General features: G+C 40.3%; 2 non-coding genes and 1 pseudogene across 2 annotated transcripts; all 3 read right to left on the bottom strand.

Annotated features, from left to right (window-relative positions):
* Positions 1-100: 100 nt before the first annotated feature.
* Positions 101-193, bottom strand: LOC125290756 (annotated as a pseudogene).
* Positions 194-2,364: 2,171 nt separating this feature from the next.
* Positions 2,365-2,530, bottom strand: LOC125290754. Its single transcript, XR_007192877.1, has one exon. It is a non-coding gene; the product is annotated as a U1 spliceosomal RNA (small nuclear RNA).
* Positions 2,531-4,701: 2,171 nt separating this feature from the next.
* Positions 4,702-4,864, bottom strand: LOC125290755. The gene has a single exon (XR_007192878.1). It is a non-coding gene; the product is annotated as a U1 spliceosomal RNA (small nuclear RNA).
* Between the last annotated feature and the right edge of the window lie 2,014 nt (positions 4,865-6,878).

Genomic DNA, 6,878 nt, shown 5'->3' with positions numbered 1-6,878 from the left:
AACATGGCACAGAAAGCAAAGAAATGAGCCATGGTGTGTCCCACAGAGTGCATTGTCCACGCTCCACTAGTCGCTCTGTCTTTCTTTACACCATCAAAATCAGGGAGAGCCGAACGCAGTCCCCACTACCAGAAATTGTGCAGTCGAGATTCCCACATTTGAGATCATTGTATCACCCCTGCCAGGTAAGTATGAGTTGAACAGACCAAGTTGGCGCAGGGGTTCCTGGCCACTGGCAACACGCAGACGGTGGGCCCACCTCCAAGATTCCGTGAAGGGGAGGGGCCTCCTGAAAGACATCATTACTGAGCTTCCATAACAGCCACCTCTCCTGGTGAAGTGCCAAGTCAAGTCAAGTCAAGTCAAGTCAAGTTTATTTATATAGCACATTTCATACACAGAGGTCATTCAATGTGCTTTTACATAAACAAAACCAAACGATAATAACAAATAAAAGCATAGAAGGGCAATATAGTCAAAGAATAGTTAAAAGGTAAAGATCATAATAAAAAGAAAACATAAAACACAAGGTAAAAATCATTTAAAAATAAAGAATAATTAGTAAGCAAAAACAAAGGCAAAAGTAGTAAAAAAAGTAATAAAAGACAAAGTAGAATAATTATCGAGGCAGATTCAGAATTTGTAACTCGGCAATCAAGTAGCAGAAAGCGCCTGAGAACAGTTTGGTCTTAAGTCTAGATTTAAAACTGGCTACAGTTGGGGCCTTTTTAATGTCATCCGAAAGTTGGTTCCACAGCTGAGTCGCATAGCAGCTAAAAAGCTGCTTCACCATGTTTAGTTCTAACTGTAGGTTTTACTAGCAGGTTTTTCACCTGGGACCTGAGAGGACGAGAAGGTGTGTACTGCTGAAGCATGTCTGACAAGTATTTAGGTCCTGCTCCATTTACTGATTTATAAACAAGCAATAGTGCTTTTAAAGTCAATTCTGTGACTTACTGGAAGCCAGTGCAAGGACTTAAGAATTGGAGTAATGTGGTCAGTTCTTTTAGTTTTTGTTAGAGTCCTAGCTGCTGCATTTTGTATCACCTGAAGCTGTTTAATAGTCTTTTTTAGGAAGGCCTGTGAACAGTCCATTGCAGTAATCAACCCTGCTGGAGATAAATGCATGAATGAGTTTTTCTAAGTCATGTTTTGACATCAGCCCTCTGAGTTTGACAATATTTTTGAGGTGGTAAAAAGCTGATTTAGTTATCGCTTTCATGTGGCTGTTGAAATTTAGATCACTGTCAATTAATACACCAAGGTTTTAACAGTATCCTTTGCCTTCAACCCTTTTGTGTCAAGGAGAGTGGCAACCCTAAGTCTTTCCTCATTTTTACCAAATATAATTACTTCAGTTTTTTTTTGTTCAGCTGAAGAAAATTTTGGGACATCCAGGTGTTGATTTGTTCTATACACTGACACATAGATTCAAGAGGACCATAGTTGTTTGGTGATAGAGCTAAGTAAATTTGTGTGTCATCTGCATAGCTATGATATGAAATCAAATTATTTTGAATGATTTGTCCAAGTGGGAGCATATAGAGGTTGAATAATAGTGGCCCCAAGATCGACTTCTGGGGAACACCACAGGTCAAGGACGTTGGTGTTGAGGTACAGTTTCCGATGGCAACAAAGAAGCTCCTTTCTTGTAGATATGATTTTAGCCAGCTGATAACTATGCCTGTAAATCCAACCCAGTGTTCTAGTCTGTGTAGTAAAATATTGTGATCAACAGTGTCAAATGCTGCACTAAGGTCCAGTAGCACTAGGACTGATGTTTTACCTGAATCTGTGTTGAGGCGTATGTCATTGGAAACTTTAATGAGAGCTGTTTCAGTGCTGTGATTTGCCCGAAAACCAGACTGAAAGTAATCAAAATACCCATTTGATGTTAGGAAGGTGGTTAATTGATTAAAGACTACTTTTTCAATAATTTTGCCAATAAAAGGTAGATTGGATATGGGCCTGTAATTGTTTAGCATGGAGGCATCCAGGTTATTCTTCTTGAGAAGTGGCTTTACAACAGCTGTTTTCAGTGACTTAGGAAAAGTGCCAGACAGCAATGATACATTTACAATTTGAAGGACATCCGCCGCTATGAGGTGAAAAACAGTTTTGAAGAAATTGGTAGGCAGAGTGTCTAAGACACATGTGGAAGGGCTGATCTAAATTATCCCGGCTAGATAGTGGACAGGAGGCACGACTAAATCTAGACTCCTCCGACGGAGAAGCCGAGCAAAAAGAGTGAACGTGACGGCAGAACATGGCACAGAAAGCAAAGAAATGAGCCATGGTGTCCCACAGAGTGCATTGTCCACGCTCCACTAGTCGCTTCTGTCTTTCTTTTTACACCATCAAAATCAGGGAGAGCGCGAACGCAGTCCCCACTACCAGAAATTGTGCAGTCGAGATTCCCACATTTGAGGAATTCGCAGGGGTCAGCACGACCGATGTGCAATGGCCGAGCCTCGCCTCCCCTGGGCAAACAACCTTCTTGATCATTGTATCACCCCTGCCAGGTAAGTATGAGTTGAACAGACCAAGTTGGCGCAGGGGTTCCTGGCCACTGGCAACACGCAGACGGTGGGCCCACCTCCAAGATTCCGTGAAGGGGAGGGGCCTCCCTGAAAGACATCATTACTGGAGCTTCCATAACAGCCACCTCTCCTGGTGAAGTGCCAAGTCAAGTCAAGTCAAGTCAAGTCAAGTTTATTTATATAGCACATTTCATACACAGAGGTCATTCAATGTGCTTTACATAAACAAAACCAAACGATAATAACAAATAAAAGCATAGAAGGGCAATATAGTCAAAGAATAGTTAAAAGGTAAAGATCATAATAAAAAGAAAACATAAAACACAAGGTAAAAATCATTTAAAAATAAAGAATAATTAGTAAGCAAAAACAAAGGCAAATGTAGTAAAAAAAAAAGTAATAAAAGACAAAGTAGAATAATTATCGAGGCAGATTCAGAATTTGTAACTCGGCACCGTTAGCAGAAAGCGTCTGAGAACAGTTTGGTCTTAAGTCTAGATTTAAAACTGGCTACAGTTGGGGCCTTTTTAATGTCATCCGAAAGTTGGTTCCACAGTTGAGCCGCATAGCAGCTAAAAAAGCTGCTTCACCATGTTTAGTTCTAACTGTAGGTTTTACTAGCAGGTTTTTCACCTGGGACCTGAGAGGACGAGAAGGTGTGTACTGCTGAAGCATGTCTGACAAGTATTTAGGTCCTGCTCCATTTACTGATTTATAAACAAGCAATAGTGCTTTTTAAAGTCAATTCTGTGACTTACTGGAAGCCAGTGCAAGGACTTAAGAATTGGAGTAATGTGGTCAGTTCTTTTAGTTTTTGTTAGAGTCCTAGCTGCTGCATTTTGTATCACCTGAAGCTGTTTAATAGTCTTTTTAGGAAGGCCTGTGAACAGTCCATTGCAGTAATCAACCCTGCTGGAGATAAATGCATGAATGAGTTTTTCTAAGTCATGTTTTGACATCAGCCCTCTGAGTTTGACAATATTTTTGAGGTGGTAAAAAGCTGATTTAGTTATCGCTTCATGTGGCTGTTGAAATTTAGATCACTGTCAATTAATACACCAAGGTTTTTAACAGTATCCTTTGCCTTCAACCCTTTTGTGTCAAGGAGAGTGGCAACCCTAAGTCTTTCCTCATTTTTTTACCAAATATAATTACTTCAGTTTTTTTTTGTTCAGCTGAAGAAAATTTTGGGACATCCAGGTGTTGATTTGTTCTATACACTGACACATAGATTCAAGAGGACCATAGTTGTTTGGTGATAGAGCTAAGTAAATTTGTGTGTCATCTGCATAGCTATGATATGAAATCAAATTATTTTGAATGATTTGTCCAAGTGGGAGCATATAGAGGTTGAATAATAGTGGCCCCAAGATCGACCCCTGGGAACACCACACAGGTCAAGGACGCTGGTGTTGAGGTACAGTTTCGGATGGCAACAAAGAAGCTCCTTTCTTGTAGATATGATTTTAGCCAGCTGATAACTATGCCTGTAAATCCAACCCAGTGTTCTAGTCTGTGTAGTAAAATATTGTGATCAACAGTGTCAAATGCTGCACTAAGGTCCAGTAGCACTAGGACTGATGTTTTACCTGAATCTGTGTTGAGGCGCATGTCATTGGAAACTTTAATGAGAGCTGTTTCAGTGCTGTGATTTGCCCAAAAACCAGACTGAAAGTAATCAAAATACCCATTTGATGTTAGGAAGGTGGTTAATTGATTAAAGACTACTTTTTCAATAATTTTGCCAATAAAAGGTAGATTGATATGGGCCTGTAATTGTTTAGCATGGAGGCATCCAGGTTATTCTTCTTGAGAAGTGGCTTTACAACAGCTGTTTTCAGTGACTTAGGAAAAGTGCCAGACAGCAATGATACATTTACAATTTGAAGGACATCCGCCGCTATGAGGTGAAAACAGTTTTGAAGAAATTGGTAGGCAGAGTGTCTAAGACACATGTGGAAGGGCTGATCTAAATTATCCCGCTAGATAGTGGACAGGAGGCACGACTAAATCTAGACTCCTCCGACGGAGAAGCCGAGCAAAAGAGTGAACGTACGGCAGAACATGGCACAGAAAGCAAAGAAATGAGCCATGGTGTCCCACAGAGTGCATTGTCCACGCTCCACTAGTCGCCTGTCTCTTTCTTTACACCATCAAAATCAGGGGAGAGCCAACGCAGTCCCCACTACCAGAAATTGTGCAGTCGAGATTCCCACATTTGAGGAATTCGCAGGGGGTCAGCACGACCGATGTGCAATGGCCGAAGCCTCGCCTCTGGGCAAACAACCTTCTTGATCATTGTATCACCCCTGCCAGGTAAGTATGAGTTGAACAGACCAAGTTGGCGAGGGGTTCCTGGCCACTGGCAACACGCAGACGGTGGGCCCACCTCCAAGATTCCGTGAAGGGGAGGGGCCTCCCCTGAAAGACATCATTACTGGAGCTTCCATAACAGCCACCTCCCTGGTGAAGTGCCAAGTCAAGTCAAGTCAAGTCAAGTTTATTTATATAGTCAAGTCAAGTCAAGTCAAGTTTATTTATATAGCACATTTCATACACAGAGGTCATTCAATGTGCTTTACATAAACAAAACCAAACGATAATAACAAATAAAAGCATAGAAGGGCAATATAGTCAAAGAATAGTTAAAAGGTAAAGATCATAATAAAAAGAAAACATAAAACACAAGGTAAAATCATTTAAAAAATAAAGAATAATTAGTAAGCAAAAACAAAGGCAAAAGTAGTAAAAAAAAAAATAAAAGACAAAGTAGAATAATTATCGAGGCAGATTCAGAATTTGTAACTCGCACCAAGTAGCAGAAAGCGCCTGAGAACAGTTTGGTCTTAAGTCTAGATTTAAAACTGGCTACAGTTGGGGCCTTTTAATGTCATCCTAAAGTTGGTTCCACAGTTGAGCCGCATAGCAGCTAAAAAGCTGCTTCACCATGTTTAGTTCTAACTGTAGGTTTTACTAGCAGGTTTTTCACCTGGGACCTGAGAGGACGAGAAGGTGTGTACTGCTGAAGCATGTCTGACAAGTATTTAGGTCCTGCTCCATTTACTGATTTATAAACAAGCAATAGTGCTTTAAAGTCAATTCTGTGACTTACTGGAAGCCAGTGCAAGGACTTAAGAATTGGAGTAATGTGGTCAGTTCTTTTAGTTTTGTTAGAGTCCTAGCTGCTGCATTTTGTATCACCTGAAGCTGTTTAATAGTCTTTTTAGGAAGGCCTGTGAACAGTCCATTGCAGTAATCAACCCTGCTGGAGATAAATGCATGAATGAGTTTTTCTAAGTCATGTTTTGACATCAGCCCTCTGAGTTTGACAATATTTTTGAGGTGGTAAAAAGCTGATTTAGTTATCGCTTCATGTGGCTGTTGAAATTTAGATCACTGTCAATTAATACACCAAGGTTTTTAACAGTATCCTTTGCCTTCAACCCTTTTGTGTCAAGGAGAGTGGCAACCCTAAGTCTTTCCTCATTTTTACCAAATATAATTACTTCAGTTTTTTCTTTGTTCAGCTGAAGAAAATTTTGGGACATCCAGGTGTTGATTTGTTCTATACACTGACACATAGATTCAAGAGGACCATAGTTGTTTGGTGATAGAGCTAAGTAAATTTGTGTGTCATCTGCATAGCTATGATATGAAATCAAATTATTTTGAATGATTTGTCCAAGTGGGAGCATATAGAGGTTGAATAATAGTGGCCCCAAGATCGACTTCTGGGGAACACCACAGGTCAAGGACGCTGGTGTTGAGGTACAGTTCCATGGCAACAAAGAAGCTCCTTTCTTGTAGATATGATTTTAGCCAGCTGATAACTATGCCTGTAAATCCAACCCAGTGTTCTAGTCTGTGTAGTAAAATATTGTGATCAACAGTGTCAAATGCTGCACTAAGGTCCAGTAGCACTAGGACTGATGTTTTACCTGAATCTGTGTTGAGGCTGCATGTCATTGGAAACTTTAATGAGAGCTGTTTCAGTGCTGTGATTTGCCCGAAAAACCAGACTGAAAGTAATCAAAATACCCATTTGATGTTAGGAAGGTGGTTAATTGATTAAAGACTACTTTTTCAATAATTTTGCCAATAAAAGGTAGATTGATATGGGCCTGTAATTGTTTAGCATGGAGGCATCCAGGTTATTCTTCTTGAGAAGTGGCTTTACAACAGCTGTTTTCAGTGACTTAGGAAAAGTGCCAGACAGCAATGATACATTTACAATTTGAAGGACATCCGCCGCTATGAGGTGAAAACAGTTTTGAAGAAATTGGTAGGCAGAGTGTCTAAGACACATGTGGAAGGGCTGATCTAAATTATCCCGCTAGA

Source organism: Alosa alosa, unplaced genomic scaffold, assembly GCF_017589495.1.
Source record: "Alosa alosa isolate M-15738 ecotype Scorff River unplaced genomic scaffold, AALO_Geno_1.1 AALO_1.0_unplaced_886, whole genome shotgun sequence".
NCBI lineage: Eukaryota > Metazoa > Chordata > Actinopteri > Clupeiformes > Clupeidae > Alosa > Alosa alosa.
This window is presented reverse-complemented; position numbering and strand designations above follow the sequence as displayed.